The 13,842-nt window shown below is 32.6% G+C and overlaps 1 protein-coding gene across 1 annotated transcript in view; it reads left to right on the top strand.

Moving 5' to 3' along the window:
• LOC148598262 (uncharacterized) overlaps positions 1-13,842 on the top strand; it is a 37,531-nt gene that overhangs the window by 14,733 nt on the left and 8,956 nt on the right. The window lies entirely within an intron of this gene.

Below are 13,842 nucleotides of genomic sequence, written 5' to 3'. Positions count from 1 at the left end.
AAAGATTAAAAAAAAAGTTGCATATTTGCATATTATGGTACAAAATGTACCATTATCTGAATTTTTTTTAGGCTGATTTACATTACCCTACCGGTGCACCTGGTCCTTGCTTCCAGTTTTTAGTTGAGTCCGACTTGCTCATTTGCTTTTGTTACTATGTATGTATGATTTTAGTTACTTTAATGTTCTTTGTTGTGTATTTCTGTTTTCCATGTCTGGTGTTTGTCCCTGGATTACATTCTTTTAATTACCGCTATAACCTTGGTTCCCTTGATTACTCCTCAACACTATGTGTACGGTATGCCGTGTTGAAATAGTCATAAATTAATCCAGCCCTGCTGTGTGCATTTAAGTTGGTCATATATTTTCTAATATCAAAACATGCTCATAAGCATTTGTTTAAGACAACTTATACGTGTATGCATAAAATTTTCATTGTCGGAATATTGACCGTTGAATATGGATATTCAAGTTCTTAATGAAAGTTTCGCCACGCGCAGCATGATATAACCCCAGTGGTAGCACCTTGAACTCTTTTGGCAAGTGTGGACACAATATTAGGATTTGGCTCACTTAAGCATACGGACTTACAATTCATTATGGACACAACAAAACAACAACTGGTTTAGACAATATATTGTTCAGAACTTCAATTAATATTTTCAAAATCAAACCGAAAATTAAACAAAATATTCAAAATTGGATAAAAAATTATTTTCTTCGGATTTGTCCCCTCTGACCCATTGTAACCGAAAAACGTAAACGGTATCTTAAATCTGATTGCAAAATGCAGGCACAGATTTTCAATAGGTATCATAACAAAAACTTTCGGCCGGAATCAGCCAAAAAAAATGATATTTAGATTGGTGTCTGGAGATCATGAAAATGATGTTTTTCAGACCCCTAATTGGCCCCTAATTTTCGTTCAAGTCTCTCCTCCCACAATCAATCTGGTCTGACTATTGTGGTATAAAACATCGTGGAAGAATATCATAGACAGTGCTTTGATTTTACTGGAGTTACATAGTTGAATTCTGTGAAATGCTTGTTTATGCACTCCATGGCCACTAATTCTAAAACATTTGGGTTATGACCCCCTAAAATCAATACCAGATAATTCTCAAGTTATTGCAACTGTCCATCGACGACGACGCCATACCAATATACGACGCAAATATTTGCGGTCGTACACAAATGATTATAAAATAAATGTTAAGCTGGTATTTATTGCATCATTTTTCTTTCGATAAAAATGGAAAAACTAAAAACTATTACCACTGTATTCTTTCTTCTATAGACTATATTGTTGTTAACCTAACTTTATTCAAGTATTCGACAACTTTAATAATAAGAAAATGCAAAACGGAGAGACTGATCAACAGACATTTGAAGGAAAATAAAAGCAAGATGCCATTATTCGATATCCATTCTTGAATAGAACAGGTCATAATAGACAAAACGCTATAGATTAATAGCATAAATAAAATAAACAAATACTAAACTGGAGAATAAATAAGTAATCGGAAGTCTTAAAGTCTTAACATTGCACATTAAACAGGATGGAGTCGAGTGACCATATTTGCAGGAATTTCATTTTTGAAAATATTTTCATGGTAGTTTTTGATTGTAACGACCATCTTTAGCAAATTACAACAAATAGATAGGTAGCTTCCAAACCCCTGTAGACGTTCTTGTTCAAAATATACCAAATTTTAGAAGTGAACCACTACAGTCACATATTTTTAATTGTTCAGAAAGCGTCTGAAATTAAATAACCTTTCTTTCTATTTTTTCTTAAACACACTGAATATTTATTTTCGACGGTATTTTCAGCTTAAAGCAAGTGCTTACAAATTGTTACGCAATCGGTTATTTATAACGTCGGCGCTTTCCCTCAAAATAGAGACGTTCTATAAAATGTCACAATGTCACGCTCTTTACCACAGCGTCACGAAACCTACGTGTATTATTTGATAAAGTAATTATTTGCCCTTGTTACTGTATCGTATTCCACTTAACCGATTCTAATCACTTCTGAAAATCTCAGTAGGCTTCTACTTATAAGTAAAATCACTTATGGTGTATGGGAAAATGGAGCATGGGGAAAGAGGCAGTGGTGAATGATTATAGGGAATGAAACATGGGGAAAGAATAATACGTACTGTTTTTTTTCCAAATGCACCGTCCCTATCATATTTCTATGACAGCAAGTGAAAGACTAAAAAATGGTTATTAAATATTTGGATTAAAATAAATGTGTCACAGTTCATTACGTATTAATATTATTTAAGTATATTAAGTACAATCGTTTCCTGCCATTTATATATAAAAAATGTTTGCACTTGTACCATTTCTTAAAATATGTCATTTTTTTTAAATTGGGACTGAAATGATGTTGTGTCACTGTCACTTAAAAATAACACTTATATATACAAATTTAACATTTTAAACAATAATTATTAGACCATTAAGGAAATTCCAAATGTTCGCAATCATTCAATTTGCAAAAAATGACTCATTTTTAAGAATTTGGTCTGCAGACATCTGTATAATACTTTTCCTGACACAATTTTATCATTGTATTAAATAGTTTTAGACTGTTAGGTATATAAAAGGTGTATGATATCTTTAATATTGAGACGTATGAAAGTTTTGAAGTAGGTCAATGAGTGTCAATGCTTCATCAGTTTTCAAAGACCCCCATGTAGCAAGAACATTGTCTACCTCAACATGGCAAATTTGTTATAGTAGTAGACAGTGCCCCAAAACAGCATTGTTTTTTGTCTGCAAAAGGTATTACAGCCAATGTTTATTATCAGGTGTAGACGTAGAAAATACTAGCAGTAATAAGACCTATACTGCTCCACACCTTCTAAAGAGATAGTTGGAAATCATAAATCTGTGTAATTCTCTTTTGGTCTCTCTACCAACGACAATGATTGTGATCTACCGTCTATGTAATTGATTGCTAGAACTACAAATTTGTATCTAGGTGAACCGTCGTTTTTGGAGTTACATCGATGTATAATGATTTTGAGTCGGGATTTTAACTGAGTAATGGGGAATAGAAATATAAAGAGTTTAAAAATTATAGGTTTTAATGTTATTGTATTTTGATAATAATCTTGAATTGAGGTTTTTAAGAAGATCTTTAGAATGTTCAGGATCCACTACGGGAGTAACACGTATGATTGTAGGATTGGGGACCTTTTTGACAACTGTTAGTATAGAAGTTAAAGGTTTTGAAAGAGGTTTTGTGGAAAATTTTGCAGATTCATCTGTGTAGCATTGTTTGTATTTATTCTTGGGGATTTTTGGACTCCATGGCCAGTACATAGACGGTAGATCACAGTCATCGTCTTTGGTAAAGACACCAAAAGATGATAACATAGACTTTTAGTTTTCCACTAACTCTTCTTTGAAGAGTGCAGAAATATGTCATTTTTAGAGAAATAAGAGAAATTAGACTCCACTCTCATGACACTAAAATGGACAAATGTAACATTTTAAACAATAATATCAGACCAGATCGAAATTAAAAGTGTGTTCACCCATACAATTTGCAGAAATATGTTACTTTTTGTAATTTGGACTGAATTAAATGAGGTGCAACCACACATGTTATACAAACTAGGACAATTTAACACTTCAAAAAATAAAATTAGACCATTAAGGAAATTTCAAGTGTTTACGCATTCAATTTGAAAAAATATCTCTTTTTATAGAATTTTGTCTGAAATTTTTGTCTTTCAGACATCCACATAATACTTATGTTGACAACTTTAGCATTTTAAATCAAAGATTTGGTCTGTTAGGTATATTAAAGGTGTTAGCACACTTACATTTAAAAAGTCATTTAGAGATTGTGGGCTGAAATATAAGTTTCGCAACTACGAACAAATTACTAATATTGCAATTTTGAGTGTTTTATACAATAATTTTTTACCATTACTGAAATTAAAGGTGTTCGTACCCATACAGTTTGCAGAAAGTTGTCATTTTTTTGAGAAATTAAACTGAAATATATGTGTCATGGCCACACACATGACACTGAAAATGACAAATTTAACATTTTATTCAATAATATCAAATCATTATTGAAAATAAAAGTGTTCACACCCATACAATTTACCGAAATTTGTCAATTTTTGTAGATATTGTACTCGCATTCAGCACAACTACTATATTTGTGAACCATTAGGTTAATTTTACCAAATATTTTGAATCAATATGAATGGTTCTTTTCCAAATTAACAGCTTCATAATACTGATACGTTAATAAATGGAATGAGTTGACATGTAACACAATGCAATAAATCTATAGTTGTAAGAATATTTTGCATGATTATTGTCATGCAGCTCAGAGTGGCGATAATACACGTTGCCAGTATCGTATGGTTTCGGCAATATGAGATTTTATGTGGATGCTGATATCTTGCGTGCACCCCAACCCCCACTTAACTCTTTATTTGTCACTAAAACAATACGAAAAAAAAATGAACTGTATCATTATTGCATTTTAATCACTTTTAATCTCTTGTTGAGGAGAAAATCCAATTTTGCTTTTTTTAATATTTCAAACTTACATAACGAAGAAAATAAGCATATACTATGAAAGTACTTTAATTCGTAGATACAAATTGTCGTGTATTAGGAAAGATACAAAAGTATTTTTTCTTAATTTTTGAATTCGTGGTTTTGAGGTTTGTAGTATACACCATAATGGCAATCTTCTTTTCGTTGGGAACCGAAATTTAAGGTCTGACGAAAACTGCGAAAATTTGTACTCCACGAACAGTAGTACGTTTACAGTATGTTGTTTAATCGTGTAGTCTAGTAGTTCTATATAGATATTTAGAAAGGGTTAGTCATTCAATTCGACTTTTTAGTTAAATGAGGCAATATTAATATAGCATCTTAGCTTTAAAATGATATTTGAACAACCTGTGGGCCTTTTTGAAATAATGGTACACCTACCCATCTTTAATTCGTCTCTATATAAAATAAAATGCTGATATAAAGCAGAAGATAATTGTTCACCATGCATATATATTTGGTATTTATTATGATGAACCGTGGACGAAGTTTAATGGAGTGACCATGGTTACCACTGAATATATCGAAATATAAAACATCCTAGTTTTATGAACATGTAATGCTAGAAGGATATGGTACACCTACCCATTATAATTCGTCTCTATATAAAATAAAATGATGATATAAAGCAGAAGATAATTATTCACCATGCATATATATTTGGTATTTTTTATGATGAACCATGGACGAAGTTTAATGGAGTGACCATGGTTACCACTGAATATATCGGAATATAAAACATCCTAGTTTTATGAACATGTAATGCTAGAAGGATATGGTACACCTACCCATCTATAATTCGTCTCTATATAAAATAAAATGATGATATAAAGCAGAAGATAATTGTTCATCATGCATATATATTTGCTATTTATTATGATGAAGTTAATCAATTTAATGTAATGCTAGAAGGATCAATATAACAATGACAAAAATCTGTTTTTGTTTGGTTTATTTAGTTCGAGTTTTTGGTTCGAATATCCTTATCACATACCATCCTCTAATAATAGAAAATTTGAACAAAATTATGTATAGCCGTACTAAGCTAAAGTTATTACATGATAAGTTTACCTTTGTAATGCATCTTGTAGGGTTAGCTATATAAAATATTTACAAACTCATCCTGTATATGAAAAATATCAAACCTACATATTTGTTACTACAAATTTTGAAAACATTTTCTTTTTTCTTTTCTTTTTTTTTGTTTCTTTTTTTTTCTTTACAGTATACATTTATACAAACTACATATTACATATTTTATGAGTGATTGTTTTAATCATATATTATTTATCCTGTATCGCCTCCACTATATCACACACATATACCTAAATCCCATATCGTAAATCGCACATTTACACAGAAGACACTTGAAGTCTGGTTATGATATACGATATCATGAACATTATATGTCAAAATTTGTATCATACGTGGTATCAACCACTGACCTTTATCACCCGCAGCCGGTGTCCCTTGTGCTTATACAGATATGATACGTGATACAGATTTTGACATGCAATATTAAGGAAGTAGAGAAAAAGTCTTTAGCTACAAAAGAGAGGTAACTCTAGAAAACCTTGTTCTATTATCAACACTTGATGAAAAACTACAAAAAATGATATATTTTTGTAGCTTGGTTACAACTCTCGAATATATAGTCTCTGTAAAGTTTGTATTTAAGGTGTTTACTGTTAATTATATTCAAATTATTACGGTGGTCAAACATTCGTTTTTTTAAGTCAATGTGGATCCTGACTGAAAAATTCGAAAGATTTTTTGGAGACAATCAGTTAAAGAGCTATTGGTAGAATTTAATAGCATTAACACATTGCTTTTTCAACACTGTATACTTCTATTCCCCATACTCAGTTACAATCACGACTTAAAAACATTATACATCATTGTTTTACCAAAAAAGATGGTACACCAAGATACAAATATATGGTTCTTGGTAGAGATTTCTCATATTTTGTAAAAAAATAATTCCAAATCACCTTCCAAATATGCAGAGGAAGATGTTTACAAAATGCTGGAATTTTTAATCGACAACATATTTGTCCAGTGTGTTGGACGCATTTTTCAACAAACAGTCGACATTCCAATAGGAACAAATTGTGCTCCTCTACTTACTGACTTATTCCTTCACTCTTATGAAGCTGCCTTTATTGCTGATCTGATCCGGAACAAAAAATATCGTTTAGCTAGATCCTTAAATCTCAGTTTCCGATATACAGATGACGTTTTATCTTTAAACAATCCTCATCTCGGGGATTTGATATCCAAAAGAACTTGAGATAAAGGATACTACAGACACTGTGTGGTCAGCCTCATATCTTGACCTACACTATGAAATCGATTGGTAAAGGAAAACTATTGACCAAACTTTACGACAAACGTGATGACTTTTCATTCAAAATTGTTAAATTTCCTTTCATATATGCCAACATCCCTTCAGCACCTGCGTATGGAGTGTTCATATCACAGCTCATACGTTATGCCAGAGCTTACCGAAACTACACAGACTTTTTGTATCATGCTAGAATGTTAACAAATAGGCTTCTGGAACAGAGTTATGTTGCTACAAGATTGAAGTCATTACAACAGAAGTTTTATGGTCGTCATCATGAACTCGTGGATCTCTACGATGTATCAATCTGCGCCATGAAAACTGATTTGTTTAACGTGTCATAGTTTTCCTTTTCTCTTTCGTCAACCCTGGGGTTCACTTTTTATGATCAACTCGGCTGGTGTTTCTAGAAAAGCAGAGGACGCTTACCCTACCGGTGCACCTGGTCGATGCTCACATTTTTAGTCGGAGTCAGAGTTGCTCATTTACTTTTGTTACTTTGTATGTATGATCTTTATGTTCTTTGTTGTGTATGTCTGTTTTCCATGTCTGGTCTTTGTCCCTGGATTACTTTCTTTGATTACCGCTAAAACCTTGGTTTCCTTGATTACTCTTTTTAAACAAAAAGTTTTAAGAAAATTATGGAAGTACAGATATTAAATGTGAAAAAGGAAATAAAATCCGCGTGCCAAAACAGCAGATGTATACAAAACACATAAATGACAGACATGAATTAGCGGAATAAACACATGTCATTTATTTGAAAACGTATCCTTTTCTGTTATATGTACTTATGTACCGTTATCGTACGCTATTATTTTTCCTGCCTATATAGGGAAAGATAGGTTTTATTTCGGATTATTTTTCCCTAGTGTATTTCATCAGAATTCGACCTATCAAAATCTTAAAAAAAGTAAACCTTACAAACACTTTGATGGTTATTTCTGGAGATTTTGAGGTACACTTTTGCGTTCTTCATATGACATACTCGCGTTTGTAAAGATCTTCATTGTATATGCATATGTAGCTCAAATAATTGAATGAGGTAAAGTTTTTGTATTGGGGTTAGAAAAAATTAGGCATACAATGTGTATAACAGAGTTTTTAGGTGAAAGAAGTCCACTTAATTGTGGGCTAGGCTTATATATACAGTTCGAAGACGTGTTTCATCGACTCACGTGAAAGGCCAATTATCCAATAAGGTAAGCATGCTATAATTATAGTCTCGGTGAATGTAAATACAAAAAATGACACGTAGTATTTCAGATCATAAAACAAAAATAATTTGCATGATCAGAAGTGTCACTGAAAGATGATTTTGTTTTCTTTGTCAATTTTACACATATTGCTATATAAACATCAATTAATACTTTTATTTCACATTTATTTTATTTTTGACAGATTATCTGTCATTTTACATAACAAAGCTACAATAAGATCGGTCACCGGTCATTGGTTATCGATCTGTCAGCGATCAATCAGTCAGCGGTCACCGATTCGTCAAATCGTTGCACGGATCGGTTCATGGATCATGAGGGTTGTATTTAAACTCTAAAGAAACAAAGCAGTAGACACATCTTTTTAAAAAGTTTAATGATGTAAAACTGTACCGCAGAAAGGAAAAAGTTCAACCCATATATAAAGAGTAAGCTGCATAATTGCTCTATTTGTTGACCTTAAGCTTTATGACAAATCGGTTACAATTGTACGGAACACAAATTTGTAAAAAAAGCTTCCAATGACAAGTGAAAATAGGTGCATAATTGTGTTCCAGGGGTCAATATATTATATTAGCTTACGCTATACAATAGGTTGGTGGGGGGGGGGGTCATCTCTATTTGTATTATTGTACCATTTGTACATCAATAAATTATAACTCACAAGTGTATTCATATACATCGGGCATTTGTACAACCCCATCGACAACCTATCAAATAGTATTGGCAGCAAAATCACATAGTTATATATATGAAGCATTCATTCATTTCAAATATGACCACTTTTTTGCAATATTATAACTTTCATTTGCGTGTTTGCATGCTTTTAACTTGGAACAGATTTATATTTAATGAATTTAATCAAGCAAAACATAATTGCAGATTCGAAACTCATTTAAACTACTATATAAAAAAACTACACTTTAAACAGTGTTTAGTTAAGAAAAGTGTTTAATCAAGGATACAGTTAGATTATTCAATAGTTATTCTCGTATTTTCTTGTCGAGCGGCTTCGAGATGAGTCTGAGAAATTTCCGCGAGTTGAAAAAAAAATGATAATCTGTTTATTGCTGTTTTGCTGAAGTGTAAGGTATTACTTTCCTTTTATTTTTATTTTCCTGATCTAAATATGTAAGTTTTATAAGCGATGCAAAGTTTCCTTCCGGGACTATTTTTTGGCGACGTGCTATGTGACGTCACGTATGTTGTGCTGCTTGATACACATCATTTGAAAAAAAAAAATCGGTTAACTCTGACTCTCGCGTTAAAAATTTGCAGACTGATTTAAGGATTTATCTATTATTATAGGGTAAGTTACTGTGTTGAATCATTTTTCATTATAGACTAGAAAATAATGCCACAAATTAGCCATTATTTCATACACAGTAAATAAACAGACGGTTTTTTAGGTCGTCCAATATTCCTACGCTGTTGCTTGTATGTCACTCGATTGGCGTAATATTGAAAATTATCATATAGCAAGATCAAAGGGATTTTAAACAAAATAGCGATAAAAGCTATATATCATACAAGCTATATCGGATTTTATAAATATAAAATGATAAAAAGAAAACTCTCATTGAATGTTGACTATTTACATTATCTCAAATTCCCAACTTGTTTTGCTTTATAAAGTTTATATCAGTTTAATTCAATGAATTGACACGGGCATGGTCGACTACAAGTATATCTTAAGACTTAAGAACATTTCATAGATTTTTTAATTTGATAAAAATATTAGAAATATCCGTCGGTCCAAATAACAATATTTTCAAAAAACGATACTTATGTTTTGGTGTATAAAGTGCTGTATGTTTTCGGCTACGCTTTGGCCCAGATTATTTTGATCAGACTACATAATCGGTCCATATATTGCCATTTACCTTAGCATTACAAACAGTTTATTTAGTTGTTATATAGCTAATATAGTCATTATTTGAAAGAGTAACCAAGTTGACCAAGGCTATAGCGGTAATCAAAATAATTTAATCCAGGGACAAAGACCAGACATGGAAAACAGACACACACAACAAAAACATAAAGTAACTAAAACCATACATACAAAATAACAAAAGGAAATGAGCAACTCGGACTCCACTAAAACTGGGAACATGGACCAGGTGCATCGGTAAGCGTCCTCTGCTTTTCTAGAAACACCCGTCGAATGGCTCAAGTCCGGGGTAGACAAACGAGGAAAGAGAAACTATGACCCGTTGAATAAATCAGTTTTCATAGTGCAGACGGATACACCATAACAACCCACGAGTTCATGATGACGATATCTAGTCATGTTTGACAACACAAAACATGAACACATGTAATGCCAAACGGACTGATCAAGGTCTCTTTAACCACTTCCGGGTCAAATGGCCACCCGCTATGTAGTACCAAAAACACACTGAACCTAGACATATGAATTGTAAGTGCATTATTTGTGTGTATTATGATTAAAAGTAGTCAAAATGAAGCTGAGAATGTGTATGAATATTGTTAACATGTGTGGGTAATTTGCCTCCATGCTGTCAGTTAGCAGAACAGGTAAAACTGTGGATTTTCAGTATTATTTATTCAAGTAAATTTTGTGAAGAATTTCTACTATCATCGTACCATTAGCATAATGATTTTGGAAGCCTTATTTTCCAAGCTTCGCAACGGCATGCAACGTTAAGATATCATTTGTCCTGGGAATTCACAGTGAGACTTTGAAAATTACTTTTTTTAACATGTAAAGTAATCGAAACTTTAGAAGTGGTTAGTGAGACCCTAATACAGATATGAAATGATTTAGTGAAATGCATTAAGATAATCATTTATCCTTCTTTTTGTTTCATTAAGGGCTCAAAATATGATAAATGTTATAAGGTTATGTAAAATTTTAAATGATAGTGACACCTGTCTTACACACATATTTGATTAACTGTCGACAGACAAATTAAACTTGTATGCTTAGTCTGTTTTAATTCTTACTTTACTAACAATTTTATGATGTTTCACAAACTAATTAGATTGTAAACTATTTAAACTGAACTACTTCTTGAAAGAGAAATATGTTCGGCTAAGTTTGAACGGTTTTCACAGGTTCCAAGCTATTGTAATAATTTGAAGAGGCCTAAAAATAACTTTTCAACACAGATTACTGACTTATGCATGAAATTGGGATGATTTATCGAGCAATGCATTATAAAACAGGTGTACCTATTCCATGGCCTTGATAATGTTCATGATACAGTACTTGTATGGGGAAAGCTTCCCATTGCATGGTATATGGGGAATGGGGAATGGGGATGGTGTATGGGGATTGTGTATGGGGATGGGAATTTTGAATGGGAAAGACGGGGAGATAGGTCTTTATTTATTGACATGAAAAAAAGTGTAAAATTTAAATACTAGTAACAGCTGAAAAGTTAAAGAATTCAAAAATATAAAATTTAATTCGATAGTTTAAATATCTGCTAAAAATATGCAGTGGGGATGGTATTTGGGGATGGGGATTTTCTATGGGGAATGGGAAATTTTGAAGTGGGAATGAGGATAGGGGCAATTGGGAATGGGGGATGGTATATGGTATAAGTGTGAAGCTTATACCGTACAAGAGCTGTATATATGCTTATTACTTGGTTATTGTCAAAAGATGAAAGTCAATAGACCTTCTATTAGCCCCACTACTTATCGAATATGAAAAATAATAACCATTGTCTACATCATTGCAAAGTTTGTATCAAATCATATGAAATAATATTTAATGAAAATATTAATAATTTTTGTCAACCATGCCTGGAAAACTTCATAAGAGTTAAAAAAAAACTTTTTTTAAAAATAAATTTTAGCTAATGATTTATAACATTTCACTGAGGCTACAAGCAAACAACAAACTAATAATCTAAGAAAAAGTAACAAGGTATTTTGATATTTTAAGATTAATTTATCAGTTCAATCAGTAAAAAATCAAATGTTTGTGTACTCTCCATCTGAATGAATTTTAACTTCATATTCCCATACACAGTACATGAATTTTATATATAAATACTACATGAACTACAATAGCAGCTTTCATAACATTTTAGAACCAATATAGTTATTTACTATATAAAGAATATGATTGCGTACTTGTTGTTCAAACTTTAACACAGTAGTTAATTTGTTAACAGAAAAGAACAAGTGCTTTCGTGTGTAATGTATTTGATAGTTTGCATATTTGATTTTTGACATCAGCGATTTTGAAATGCAAGTACAATCTGTCCTTAGTTTGCACTGTTGACACTATCCTCATTCGTGTATTGTGTATAACGTAATATATATCTACTATCTTCTCATTTTAGTGCCTAAATAAAATACCGATATATCCGATATATTAATCGATTTCAAAATACATCACGCTATACTTTTGAGTTATAGTGAAATCAGTTTAAACCGAATCCTGAATTAAGCGAAAACCTGTCTACACCAAACAACTGTTGAAGTCCCATTGTGCCGGTTTAAATGTATTTTAAACCTGGATACACCGTTCACCAAACCGACCGAATTCTACAATTCGAAAAAGGGTCGGTTTAGATTGGTTTTACTGTATATGAACCTCACTTATACAGCATTTAGCCCCGTGCAGGTCCGGGTGTTAAAAGAATAGGCCTGCAGCAGCGCTAAGCTTGTGGTAAAGGCGACTAAATAGTGCTCACAACACTAGCCGGGGGCTAGGGCCCTCTGCCCACAGAGCAACTGGGTTGTGTGCCCCAGGTGGTGGAATGGGGTACCCCTGGCGTGTTACATGCTGGGGTTGTCAGGTTATAATACGGAAAACCTGACCGCAAACCATAGTGGTGCACCGTGTTGGGAAAAATGCCACGTTCCTCGCACGTTAAAGAACCCTACTGTGGTATTCTCCTGGAGTAGAAACCATAGGGCTCCACCACAGGAGGCTAAATTGCCCGACCCTGCCCATCTCTCCCTATTTCTAGTGGCAATCAAAATTTGTCGACCCCATTGTCCTTGTGTTCCATCCCTTTTTCATTTCATCATCAATTCATGTTCATTTTATCATCCATTTCATGTTCATTGTCTGAATGTAGCTGAAATATTGCTACTCGGACGTTAAACCCCAACAAACAAACACACAAAAAAATATACAACTTTTAACACCCAGTATTCCGTATTCCCTTGATCCTGGTCTCGTCGAGTTTCCCACTCCAACGTCATACCCTTTGCATTCTTCTTTGTCATATAAGTTTATTACCAACTCAAGTGTTATTTCGTATCGTTCTTCAACGCTTTAAGTTGAATTGAATTAAATTTAGAATAATCGAAATCAGTATTTTTAAGCCACTTGCCTATTCTCTCCATCCGAAATCCACATCCTCATAAACGAAATCCACATGCACCGCCATATAGCATATAATGTAACGTCTTCCTAAAAAAATGCAAGTTTTTGTATTTTTTGTTTCTTGTTTTTTTTTGTAATTTTGCATTTAATTTTGATATATATGAATAATAAATAGTAAATGTAATCTCCATGACAACATAGCCACCCAACGTCTATTTAAAACCTTCTACACTTTTTAAAAAATGAACCTAATTGTCATATTATTTTTTCTGTGTATAAACATTATAAAACAAATCGAAACCTTCGTTACTTCGATACTGGTCAATGACGAATTCTGGATTTCAAAACATATAACGCGATAACCAGTCTAC

The sequence above is a fragment of the Perna viridis genome, chromosome 14, assembly GCF_037379345.1.
Source record: "Perna viridis isolate PV_CMFRI_1.1 ecotype Kerala chromosome 14, ASM3737934v1, whole genome shotgun sequence".
NCBI lineage: Eukaryota > Metazoa > Mollusca > Bivalvia > Mytilida > Mytilidae > Perna > Perna viridis.
This window is presented reverse-complemented; position numbering and strand designations above follow the sequence as displayed.